The 12,592-nt window shown below is 44.7% G+C and overlaps 1 protein-coding gene across 1 annotated transcript in view; it reads right to left on the reverse strand.

The window, feature by feature from the left end:
• Positions 1–12,592, reverse strand: part of NHS (NHS actin remodeling regulator) — a 262,826-nt gene that overhangs the window by 187,734 nt on the left and 62,500 nt on the right. The gene's annotated exons all lie outside the window — the stretch shown is intronic.

The raw sequence follows: 12,592 nt of genomic DNA on the forward strand, positions 1-12,592 counted from the left end.
CGTATGACTTTTTCCATAGGCAACAAGAGCAGGGGAGCCACGGCAGCTCTCTCGCTTCGGCAGCGGCAGGTACACCTGAACGGGTGCACCGGGGGACAGCCACAGGCCATCCTGCCCCAGCCCCACTGGAGTATGGGTCACCCTTTTTGCTGCTGCCACCATCGCCACCATGGGCCTGCACGTCCCTCCAGAGTGGGGCTGAGCAAGGACTGGTGAGAGCAGACGAGCAATATGGGGGTTAGCTGCAAGCACAGGACCTTACACTGAACCCCAGGCGAGAAACTCCTCTAAAGAAGGATCTACCCTCAATGAATGTTTTGTTTGTGCCTTCTAACTCTTTGTGCTAACATGGGAAACTACATTTATTTGTGCATTGTCAGCTGTTTTGAAATGGAAGCAACAATTACAACCTGAGGAATTTCTTTCCAATCGTTAAATCTGTTCTAGGAGAAGCAACGCCGCCTGGGTATAACGGAGGCTCCCCGTGATGTGTGTCTTTCACATCCATGTAACAGAGGCTTCCAAGACGCGTGCAAAAGTCCATTCCTTGGAGCAAGAGAGAGCCAGCTCCTGCATGCTTCCCTCCCCCTGAGTTACACACAACTTTAGGCACTCTCGTGCTGCAACAGTGCTTGGGATGCAAAAAGGGAATAAACACAAGGCAGTCGTATACAAGGCACCTAAACATATGCCCACGTTGGAGTAGCCTTACCCATGAATGCCTAAGATTAAATGCTTTGCTCAATCAACATTTCAGAGAATATATATTTTTCTTTTCCAACAGGAAAGGAGAAGATCTGTTGCATCTTTCTTCCCAGTGCCCTCCTGCAAGCAGCAGCGAAGATGTCCCGGCTCAGGCAGACCCAGGTTCCCAGGGATGCCCCTCTTACCTCCCACACAGCAAAGAGGCAGGGGGAAGCGCCAAAAGGAGTGCCAAAGTTTGCCTTTCCCTTTTCGAAATGTCAGCGCTCATTGATCACTAAATCACTTCAACAGCTTATTAAGTAGCTGTCACAGAGAGTTACTACCAGTCTCCTATTAATTTAAAAATACTAATGGGGTTTTTTTGAGCGTAATTTCTTTCTGAATGAAAAATGCTCCCTGTATTAAAACGTGAACATTTTGGACCCCGCTAGCCAGTGTGCGAGGCTGTTGATAATACAGAACACAATTTAGTAGAAATTTTAACACTGCAATATGTTTTTAAGGTTGCTCTATAGCTTCGTTGTCTTATGTCTTTGTCATTTCAAAGGATCCCCTCCATTTGGTTTTTCCATTTGAAGACAAACTGACATTCTTCTGATATATATTATTCACAGGTTCATGTCAATACCAGCATAAGCGGAAGCTATCAATCACTTCTCTGATAACAGTAAATAAATAATGCACACTTTAAACCTTCAAAGCACTGCATAAATATCAGTTTGTTTTCACAACATCCCTTTAAGCACTGAGGTAAGTAGTTTAACCATTTCACTAGGCACCAGCTCAGATTCAAGAATGGCTTAAGACCCATATGAATAATTTTGTATATTACCCACGAAAGACGTACATTCTGATACATAACCTGTATATACAAGACCGGGAAAAGCGTATTTTCCCCCCAAAAAATGAAACTGAAGCCAACTATTTCCCATTTTAGAAGAAAGCCAGGAAGCGTTTCCGTAGCAGAACCACCACGTGGCATTGCCGGGCTGTGCTGCCCTTCCCTTTGGGTACTGAAAGCTTCTGCTTCCCCACAAACACGGAGGAAACGGGAGACACCACTGTCTGCCTTCTCCTAGTGCCCTCTTTCCCGCAGGACGTGAGGCTGGAGCAGCAGCTACACATCTTTGTGGCACCTGCAGACAAATGCTACCTGTGCTGTGCCACTCTCCCACGAAGGGACAGCACACGCCTGCCGCAGGCAGGTACATACCCTGGGCACAAAATGAAATACAGGGTAAAAAAGGTTTTTTATGGTGAGGGTGGTCAAACACTGGCACAGGTTGCCTGGAGAGTTTGTGGAGTCTCCATACTTCGAGATACTCAAAACCCAGCTGGACACAGCTCTGAGGAACCTGCTGCAGCTGCCCCTGCCCTGAGCAGGGGTTGGGCTGGACGCTCTCCAGAGATGCCTTCTTGCCTCAGCTGTTCTGTGTCTTTTGCACAATGGAGTTGGGATCCCTCATTTGGACTGCTATATGCTCATGCAAAATAAATACCAATGTTTGAGGATACCAAAGCATTTCACTGCCTTTTACTTTTCTGTTGGAACAGCTAGAAATGTCATGCCCGTGGCTAGAGATGTCATCAACTACCCACTCCTGCAACAAATGCTACAGGGAGCCAGACACATGAAACAAAAAACATACACGGAGGACCAAACCAAGACATCTGATTCTAATATACCGTGCACGGAGTGGACGGGTGTTCTCTGTGTTTGGAAGCCTTTCAGCTCTAAAATAGAACTACTGTTCGTTCTCCAACAAAAGACTGGGATTAAGTATCAAACTTTTTTCTTTCTTTTCTTTTCTTTTTGTTCAACAGCTACCAATCAGACTTTGTAGCATCCTTGTCCCACAGTTTTCCTTTGTAGATATAAAATCTTCCTGCCCATTACATCTTTGGTTATTTCACATCCCATTGATCATTCTGCCTGTCCAGCCAGCAGAACAGCAGCAAACAAGCAAGCAAACTACGACAAGGGTAGATTTTTGCCCTGGAAAGCTGCAGCCCTGTGCTGCCTCCCCTGTGTTCTTCTCTCCCTTTTCCCCTCCTTCCCGTATCTTATTTCATCCCTAGAGACATTTCCCATAGCAGATAAATCAGCACTTTGAATTCCTCTTCTGATGTTGTAACAAGCTGGCAACTGGCACGACATGTTGTAGAGAGACACATGTGAATACCTAAGTCAGAAATAATGAGATTTCTCTCTCATATTCAGCATGAAATGAGAGGTAAATGACATCAGCGCTGAAAACAGAGGAGTGCAAGAAGAGGTGTGGGGAAGGGAGGCAGAAAGAGCTGATGTCTAATCCATTTTGCTTACTACAGTGGATTTCAGAAGAAAAACTGTCTCACAGGCAGCACTCTGGGAAACACAGACTCGGAAGGATGGGACAGTCGCTGAGCACAGTGTCTCAAATCCAGGCAGCTCCACCCTATATCCCAAGGACACGTCCCCCGTGGCCAGGCACTACTGCACGTTGTGGCCAAATGAACCAGCCCTTCAAATAAAAACATAAGAGATGAAAGGAGGAAACAAAAGAGAAGGGGGATAAAAGGTCCCAGTAAATCAATTAATGCAAAAGTCTGCTTCAGTTTATAGACAGCACTGGTAATTGCTGTGTGTGTTGCCTGTGATGAATAGGGGCTGGTTACCATTGCACGACTCATCCTTCTTTGCGCGTCTGGGAACTGGCAGAACGCTGATCTCCACTGAAAGTCTTTAATTATTGTTAAATTAATCAGGGCAGCGTGTCAGCTCTGGGTTCATGCTTAATTGTCCCATTTTCTCGCAGCCTCAGACTCCCACCTTCCTCCCTCATCCTCCCACCCCCTCCCCAGCCCCTGCACATGCATCATTTTTGGATTGGTCTAACACTGGGTCCTGTTTACACAGCATTGAGCCACACAAAGATTTTTGAAATCCTGCATTTCCACTACTTCAGGACTTTGTGTCTTTGAAAGCCCCAATGTAACACAAAACTTTGGAAAACAGAACTCCAGACATACTTAAAACCACAAGACAGGGGGTAAAGTATTTTACCACCAGTGCAGAAGTCAGAGATATCGTTATTGCTGTTACTACTGAACACTGGGTGTGCAACCACTCCCCAGTCCTGCTCTCATTCACTGGGGTGGTAGAGAACAAAGGGCATCACCATCTTAAACCTTTTCATTCACATTAGGGATCATTCCACTGAACAGTTTTTTGTCTAAAACCAGCATAAGCAAGGTGAGAATCTGGTCCAAAATGTTTCTCTTTTTGGTGTTCAGAGACGAGGTCAAGAACCTGTCAGTGGTTAGAGATGACTTCCACATCTTCGGAAGACTCCTTCCCAAAGTCTTAAGCCCCTAGTTTCTCTCTTCTCTGTCTCCCCAAAATGCTGAAGGATTAGTGGGATTTGACTAGGATATTCCATGCAACTTTCACAATGTTAAGCCACAAGTATGTAAAAGGTGACAGCAAAGAGAAAGAGACGGTGCTCCATGAATAGAGAGGATAGGACAAGAAGTAATGGGAGCAATTAAGGAATAATTAAGTTGTAGCAGAAGACATCTAGGTTAGGTGTAAGGGGAAAAAAAGCAGTAAGAGCAGCAGCAAAGGACTTGAATAAATTTCCTAGGGAGACTGGGGGATCTCAGTTTCCTAAAACCAGGGGTTTTTAAGAAACAGATAGACAAACAGCTGTCAGGAATGATGCAGACGTGGCCTGAAGACATTGAGGTGGTCTGAATGACTTCTTCTAGCCCTACAGTGGAGAACCAGACTGGGCTAAGGGGAGGGTAATTACAGATGAGCAAGGCAGCAGCAGGGATCCTGAGGACCTGCTCAAAATAAAACTGCAGTGACAAATGCAGTGCTCAAGGTTTGGTCCTCTAGAAGTCTGAAAATCACTCCCATCCGCACTTCAGTGTGGGTCCAGCCTTTACATACAACATAAACGTGATTGAATTTTCCTTGATTCTTATAATGCAAACATATCATTTACAGCAAAGTCCGGAAAAAAGGTGCATTAAATTGAACAGTCTATTTATTAATCAAAAAGCATAACCCTCCCAGCAGCCTGAGTTTACCACTTTCCATCACTGTGCAGAAAAAGTTAGTTACTTCTATAATGCAACCTGCATAACATAATCACGCTGCTCCCCTTTCTCACCCAACTGAAATGATCCACACAGCAAAGCACTAAGGGAAAGGCCTGAAAACCAAAGCTGTGCACAGCCATCATAAGCAATATTTCACTATTCTTTTTTAGCATAGTTTAAAGAAAACTTTGTAGAGATTCAGAAAGTTCCTTCGCTATTTCTAGGTCATTGACAGGTGAGTAAGGTCACTGTTTTGAAGAATATATTATCAAGACATGCCCAATCTAATGCACCTAACGCTGTGGAGCTGCTCACAAAGAACTTGGCCATGAATCTGAGAGCAGGAGAAAGACTTGAACTCTGAAATCTCAGGTAGGATCCCTAGTCATTCATTCATTCCTTCATATTACTGTATGACTTTTGGCTTCTCACCGATAAATGAAAAGCCTTCAACCTACTGAAGTTAGGCTGTATAAGAATATATCTTAGCATAATTACATTTGATAAAGAATCACTTTAGATAAAATGTGCTTGTATCACTACATTGATTCTTTCTTACTTCCTAAAAATGGAGACAAATTAGCAAGTCTTTATTATCCTAGAAAAAGGCATCTAGCGTTTTATTGGCACTCTCATATTTGCCTGGCTCAGTTTTACATTCATCAGGGGTGACATAATTTACATATTTTTATTTGCATTAGAATGGCAATTTAGGAACATTGTGCAATCCCAGCAATATGTATTGCACTGCACAGCTCTGATCTGCCCACTGTGCTGGGAGTAAGGAATCTAACACCAACATAAGTGATGCAATAGTTTATCTTTACATAACTGACTGCTTTCAGCTCCCGATACCTTATTTTGGGATGGCTGGGGGAAGGGAGATGGTGGGAAAGAGAAGGACAAGAAGGAAGAAGAGGGACCACAACGAGATTCACTCCCTCAAAAGAAAATGTCTTTGCTTTTTATCCAGACATGTGAAGCAGCAGAGTTTATTAATTAAAATTGGTCTTTAAAAGATAAGTTTCAGTCAGCCAGATCCTTTTTCCTCTGAAGGGCAGATATGGAATGATCTACTTCAGAGTGAACATGTCGGGGTAGACAGTGGGACTGTAGCAGGCACTCCCACAGCACTGTCTCATCTTTTTCTTTTCAAACCCAGAGTCATGAATTCCTTTGTTTTCTCTTCAGTCCCCAAACTGCTCTAGACTAAGCAGCCCAGACAACTCCTGGGCTTCAGCTGCCTCATTATCTTGGCTTATTTTTGTTCCAAAGGTGGTACTTCTAAAGAAGATGGGCCCCCATTGAAACAGCATTACCTGTATAATAACAGAAGCTCTCACATATGTGTGCATTGTATATACCACCTAATTTTCCGACGGTCACTACATGTCTTACCAAGAATGGCATTCGTTAGAGGGTAGCTGATCTTTCTTTCTTACTTTTTTGCCTTATACTAAAAGATCCCTCTATTTCACAGATAGCTGTAGCTGAGATGCTATTGATTACTTTTTAGCTGTATGAAACTTGCATGACAAAATCACTGGGTTTCATACTATCAGGAAAGAATGAAAGGACAGAGTGGGTAAAACCAATTCTAGACGCAGTGCAAACTAAATCAGGACAAGACTCATGAGTTTGCTGGCACTTATTATTCTGCTTTTCTTGTCCATTGTATGCATCATAGCGTTATTTCTGAAAAATGTTCTTAAAGTCTTTTTCTGAGTTTGTTTACCCCTTGGGCTAGTATTTTGTACTGGGATTTTAGCTCTGCCAATAGAAGAGTCAGCTAGACAGCGTGTTACCAATCCTCGGGCTCCCATGCTTTATTCCCAGATGCCTCTCTACACTGTAGCAATTCCTATGTTACTGTTAAATAATTGGAGGTGGGGAAGATGTGAGAAAGAGGAACAAGTCACATGTATTGCCTTCCACAGATGAGAGGGTAAAGTATAGTTACACTTCTCCCAACTGGATAATTTCTTAATTATCTGTATAGATTTTCTGTCTGTCTTGCTATTTCTACCACTGCATCTCATTAGGAGTTGTTTAGCTTCAGACAGTCTCACAATTGTTGTTTCTAGATGCTTTTGAAAATTACTATAATTTGTTTGTTACTTGTGTTAAAAAAGGCTTGAATTATGAGCTTTTCCAACAAATGTTTACCAAGTATTACAGAATCCATAATGAAATTTCACTCTGTAACACTTGGTGGTTTTGTTTTTTATTATTATGAGGTTGTTTTCTTAATAATCTGAAGCGTTAACAACCCTACCAAACAGTTAAGCCCAAAGTAGAGCTCTTAAGAGTTAAGTTATGGTTAGCCTAGAGTACTGGAAGTAGAACTTCATTAATTTGAGCAGTATGTTATTACAGCTTATACATGACAAATCATAGCCATTAGTAGCTGAAAGTTATTACTCGAAGGCTAAGCAGGATCTTGCCTGAAACAAGATGACAGTCTTGCTTGACCTTCCAGGACCATGTGTCACATCTCCATGCCACAAACAGGTTACACCGAGTATACCCAGAAGGGAGGTCAAATCTGAAAAAAACCTGTTTTTTCTGCTCCCACGAGACAAAATGTGCTTCAGCACTCTTGGGTTTGGACAGTGGAAAACAAGAGACATGGAAATGCCCTCTCCTGGCACCACTCTAAAGTGGAGCCTGAAACGGTGACCGGAGGGTCTCCACTGCCCTCTTTACAGCTGGCAGCACTTGTTAGCAGTGCACAAGGTAACAACAGGTACCACTGTAGACGGCCCCAACCTCCTCCTTGAGCCCAAGATGGATATGAACAGCCCTACTGTGAGGTGCCTGAAGGGCTACGACCCCAGACCTTTCAGTGGGGAGAGGGGAGTTACTTGTCGCATTCGAATATCACTTTTCCTTCTGAGAGTTCTGTGCCCATTTTAGCTTATTAAAAAAAAAAAAAAATCCTTAACACGCTAGAAAGATTTAGCAAAGGTATCATTCTTCTCTGTTTTCAGCTTGTTTTGCTTGTGGGCTTGACAACAAGAATCTGTGACTGGCCTTTTTCACTGCATGACGGAAGGTGCGTGCTCTCCGCAGGCTCTACAATAGGATGCTTTCCAGAAACAGCAGCAGCAAATCTGAGAGCAAAAGGCCCTCAGGAAGATGAGTAATGCAGAGAGTAAAGGGAGGGATTTCTGTGGCACAGGGCCCAAACTGCAACTCTTCATGAAGATCAATCAGGTTTGGATGTTACTGAGCCTGAATGGAGAATGCCTCCGTGTATGAAAAAAGCGCCCACCCATCACTCATCGCTGTCCCTCGGGAGCTAACTCAGTCATCAGGCTGTCCAGTGTCTCTGCTGTAGAATTTGGTGTCAAACCACATCAGCCTGAAAACTGTATTTCTCTAGGCTAGCACTGACATTCATAGTTCAGAAGAAAGACTGCAGGCCTGATTCTTCCTCATTTTATGCCACAGCAGTTCCACAGAAGTCAGTGCAGCCGCAGCAGCACATACCCGGAACGGGTCCGGCTCAGCAGTCGAGAAGTGCCAGGCTCTCTCCTAGACAGCTTCTTGGGAAGAGAAGCTCCTGCAGGGCTTGTGTTCCCACCGCGTGAGCAACAGCAGTGCTTCTAAGAGCCTGTGCACGGGATTTTTGAAAGGGAGAGATTCAGTTCTGTGGGAAGTATAAGCCCAGTATGAGCACTTCATGTGGATATCCCATGCAGAAAAAAATATGACTGGCAGGGCACTGATTTACTTTAGATCATAACATTGCTCCATAGCCACTGCATTTTGGTTGTGTTGTAGCCCCTTCAAATGGCATGTTCTGGAAATCATTTCCAGTGCTGCTTTTCATGTTAATATTTTGAATTATTAATCTAAGTACTTTGAAATCAACCCTGCTGTTGATTTCACTCTTGACCAGGTGACCTTCAGAGGTCCTTTCCAACCTATAGTTTTCTCTGAATTTAAGATTCCGAGATTATTTACTTCTGGTGCTGCTTATTCTGCCAAGGGTCTGTTTCAAACCAGACTCTAGTCAAGCTCTCCCTGCCGTAACCCTCTTACCACAAAGCGCTGACTTTCTAGTTACTAACAGACTACTAACTAGAGTGCATCACTGCAAGATTATTTCTAGCCCCACTCATCTACACCAAATCTGCTTCCAAATCTGCTTTTACCACTTACATTTCTTTATGTATGGGAGTCCTTTGTAATTTCTCCTTACTTAGACATTCCTTACACATGAGAAGCAACTGGGATTTTGCAGACTGCCCTCATCCATTTCCCCAGTGCTCCCATATGGCGTTAACACCTCACCATTGCTGTTATCTCATGGTAAATAAGGAGGGCCTGATAGCAGCCAGAACACCAAAGCAAACCTCATTTTGTTTTGTTTTTTAATTAAAAATAAAAACACTTACACACTGGTATGGCCAGATACGTGGTGATGCCTCCCTCTGCTCCATACAGTGTGTATGTCTATACACACCACGTATATGTAGAGCCTGTGTAAGCAGCATTGTTTCCCAGGAAAAGCCGTTCTAAGCCCCAAACCGACACGCCCTGTTCCTCTCTGGATACAGCACTCAAACGCAGACAAATTACAAATGTGAACGTGCTACATCATTTATGTTTCTCTTGGCGCTTCCAAAGATTTTTTACATGGCATGCCAAAAGTGCTTCTGTCGGTCAGTATCCAGCTCCTCACCACCACGGCAAATGTCAAAGTGATAGACCGGGCACAGATTTATTGGGTGAGGATGGCAGGAGCAAGGGAGTAGGACAGGCTTCACCCCCTCCACTAGTACCAGCTGCCTGGCCCACACTTCTCCAGTTACTCACCTGTCCTCTCACCTCTACCACCCATATTCATTTCGGCGCTGCACACCCTGGTGCTCTCCAAATGAGCTGCCTCTGCCTGGTGGCACTGCTGGAGCAAACCAGTTCATTCAAGCTGGTAAGCTTGTCAGTCACTATTTAAAAGACGTTCCAGTTTTGCAGTATATAAATTAACCTTGATACCTACTGCAGCAGTACCTTTACTTTTCCTGCACATCCAGCTGCACTTGATGGGAGTTGATAACTGCAGGCAGCAAGTGAAGGACACTGCTTTCAGGAAAAACGGTGAGGAAGAGCTTTCAGGGGATATGATGATGTTCCTCGCAGTGCACAATTTTGAAATTAGCTGAAAGTCAAATACCCCAAAACACTTACTTGTGTATCCCTTTGATCTTTCGTGCTCAGCCCTGTGGCTTGTTGGACGTGGCATCTTTACTTCTGCTGCTTGCTTTGCGCAGGAGTTGTATTTCAAGGCATCAGAGTGCTGAGGGATATTAGTAGAAGGTAGCATTTGTGTGGCCCTTATCCTAATTAGCTGTGTTTCCACATGTCCTTTAATTCACCCAACTAATCCTAGTGATAGCGTGACCTTTATCTTTCACCTCCTTTATCACACTTGGCAAATGAACTAGTTCCCATAGCCTAGGCCAACCATTACAAATAATCAGCCAGGACTGAACTCTATAGCTTTTGTCTGCAAAACCAAAATACCTTTGCTTTGCCAAATTCAAAGCAGAGCTACAAGCTAGGAATCAGCTTGCAATGTATTTGTAGCAAATATTTTATGCAAATTATGGCATTTTTTAAAAATTAAATATTCCTTCAGATATTCGTCTGTTATTCCAGACTGACTAACTTGACTATCAAATAATATTCTGCAAATATTTGCCACAAATCATTGCATTATGTTTGAATGCATTCTAATATAAAAGCAAGCTGGAAGAAAGCAGCCATGTCACGGCTGGAGACATCACTTGCGTTTGGACTGTGCAACCAAATCTATCCCATGGGAAAAAGATACAGCATCAGGTCAGGAGACTCTCCCCTATCTTACTTTGGTGCACACACAGCCTAGGTGGTATCAGCAAACAAACAGGGCAGTATTAAGCACGAGAAAGGAAGATTTCTGTGCTTAAGCCCTGAGCATATCTCTTGTGCGGAAAGAAAGCCAAAAAGGCAGAAAACTCTGCAGTCTGCAACTTGGGCATTGTCTGGTTCACCTGGAAGAGTGGAGCCCAGACCTCTCCTCGGGGTAAGGTGCATCATCTGCTAAGGAGACAGTCAAAAGCCATCACAACAGCAATGTGACATGCCAAGAAACGCAACCAGACCACAGGCATTCCCTTGCTGTATACAGGATATAGAGTCACCAGGAGCTGCCCTGCACCTGAGCAGAGGCGTCCTGGGCTCGCCACCAGCGGGCTTTGGAGGGCGGCCACAGACGCAGGCTGCCTTCCCCCACAAGAACTAATCCAGCCTGAAGAGTGCTCCCTTAGTCGGGGGCAGACCCGGGGCCAGGCTCACCTCTGCAGATGCTTGTGTCTGCCCCATCGGCTACATATATGCTAGATTTTTCCCCATAACACCAAAAGTTTATTTTATTGGTCTAAGCAAACTAAAAGAACAAAACCAAAAAACAAACCAACCAAAAACTCAAGAGCACCCTTCTCCACATTTGCACAACAAACTCAGCGATTCACAGTGGCACTAAACAAGATGGTGTCAATAGGACCAAAGCACACAGAGACCGGTGACCCACGTCAGCAGCTACTAGCCTGCCTGGCATGGCCTCCGAAACAGGCATCCCCCTGCTCCTGCACAGCCCAGCTACAAACAAGGTCCATTGTGTCTTTCCAGTGACCCATTCTGTTTGCTGAAAGCCGAAACGGGGCCAGTAGCTTTCCTGTTGGCATCCCAGCCCATTTTTCGGCTGCGTGCCTCGTTCTCCCCTCCTCCCCCCAGCCGACCAGCTCGCTTAAACAGCCAACAGCATTCGTTTGGATTTATCGTGCAGTTATGGCCCGAGTCCAGACCCGAGCTGGCAGGATCAGTGGAGGACCAGCATCGTCCTATTCAGCTACACACAACCTACTTGTCATCCTTTTGGAAACCAGTGACTCAGACGTAACTTTATTGCGACCTGGCAGCTGGTGGGACCGGGTGAGATGTACGAAGAGAATAATGCCGGCACCCACCGAGCCCTGGAGCGCAGAGCAGAAAGCCTGCCTGCAACCCTCATTCAAGCCCTGGCATGATTAAAACAACATTACATTCTTAGTGGCAGATTTTCACCTTCTGTAAACCCAGACTTTCTGCGAGTGTTTTGTTTTACCAATTTACTATGTCTGAAAGTCAATGGATTGTAAAACAGAAGAGCAAGTTCTCTTCCTTTCTTTTGTGCTACTGCTATTAGCAAAACCGCTGGAGCCTACCTTTGGGGCTGTGCATATGGTGAATGCTTGACTATAGCCTTGCCAGCTACCAGGAAGACAGCAAATCAAAGTAAGGGTTTACTCTTTTGCAAGGCTCCAGACAAGATCTTTTTTCAGATGCTATATCTAAAGGGGGCAAGTGAGAGAAATCTTACATTTATTACAGGCAATCTTTCCCTCTTAGGCTGTGGTTTCAGAGGAGAGCTGGGCAGCCCCATAGGCTCCCTGTGCTACCACAGTCTCTCCTCCTTGCCCGCTGCCCGCTCCCACCCGCTGCATGCCCTTCCAGTCCTGCTGATACAGCTGGTTCTGCAGGCTTGTTGAGCCTGGACCAAGGAACTCATCTGGGTGGATAAAGGGGAAAAAAGAAAATAGTGAGTCACCCTAAGCAGAAAGCAATTGCAGCCTGTTTGCTTCCACGCAGCAGTGTTTTGTTCAGGGCATCCGCTCCTTCCCAAAGAGCCACCCCTCACATAAACACTACAACATCCCTGTAATGCCCTGCAGAGAGCATGTCCTTCTGGTAGCTTTGCATATGCTCTAGC

Source organism: Aptenodytes patagonicus, chromosome 1 (genome assembly GCF_965638725.1).
Source record: "Aptenodytes patagonicus chromosome 1, bAptPat1.pri.cur, whole genome shotgun sequence".
NCBI lineage: Eukaryota > Metazoa > Chordata > Aves > Sphenisciformes > Spheniscidae > Aptenodytes > Aptenodytes patagonicus.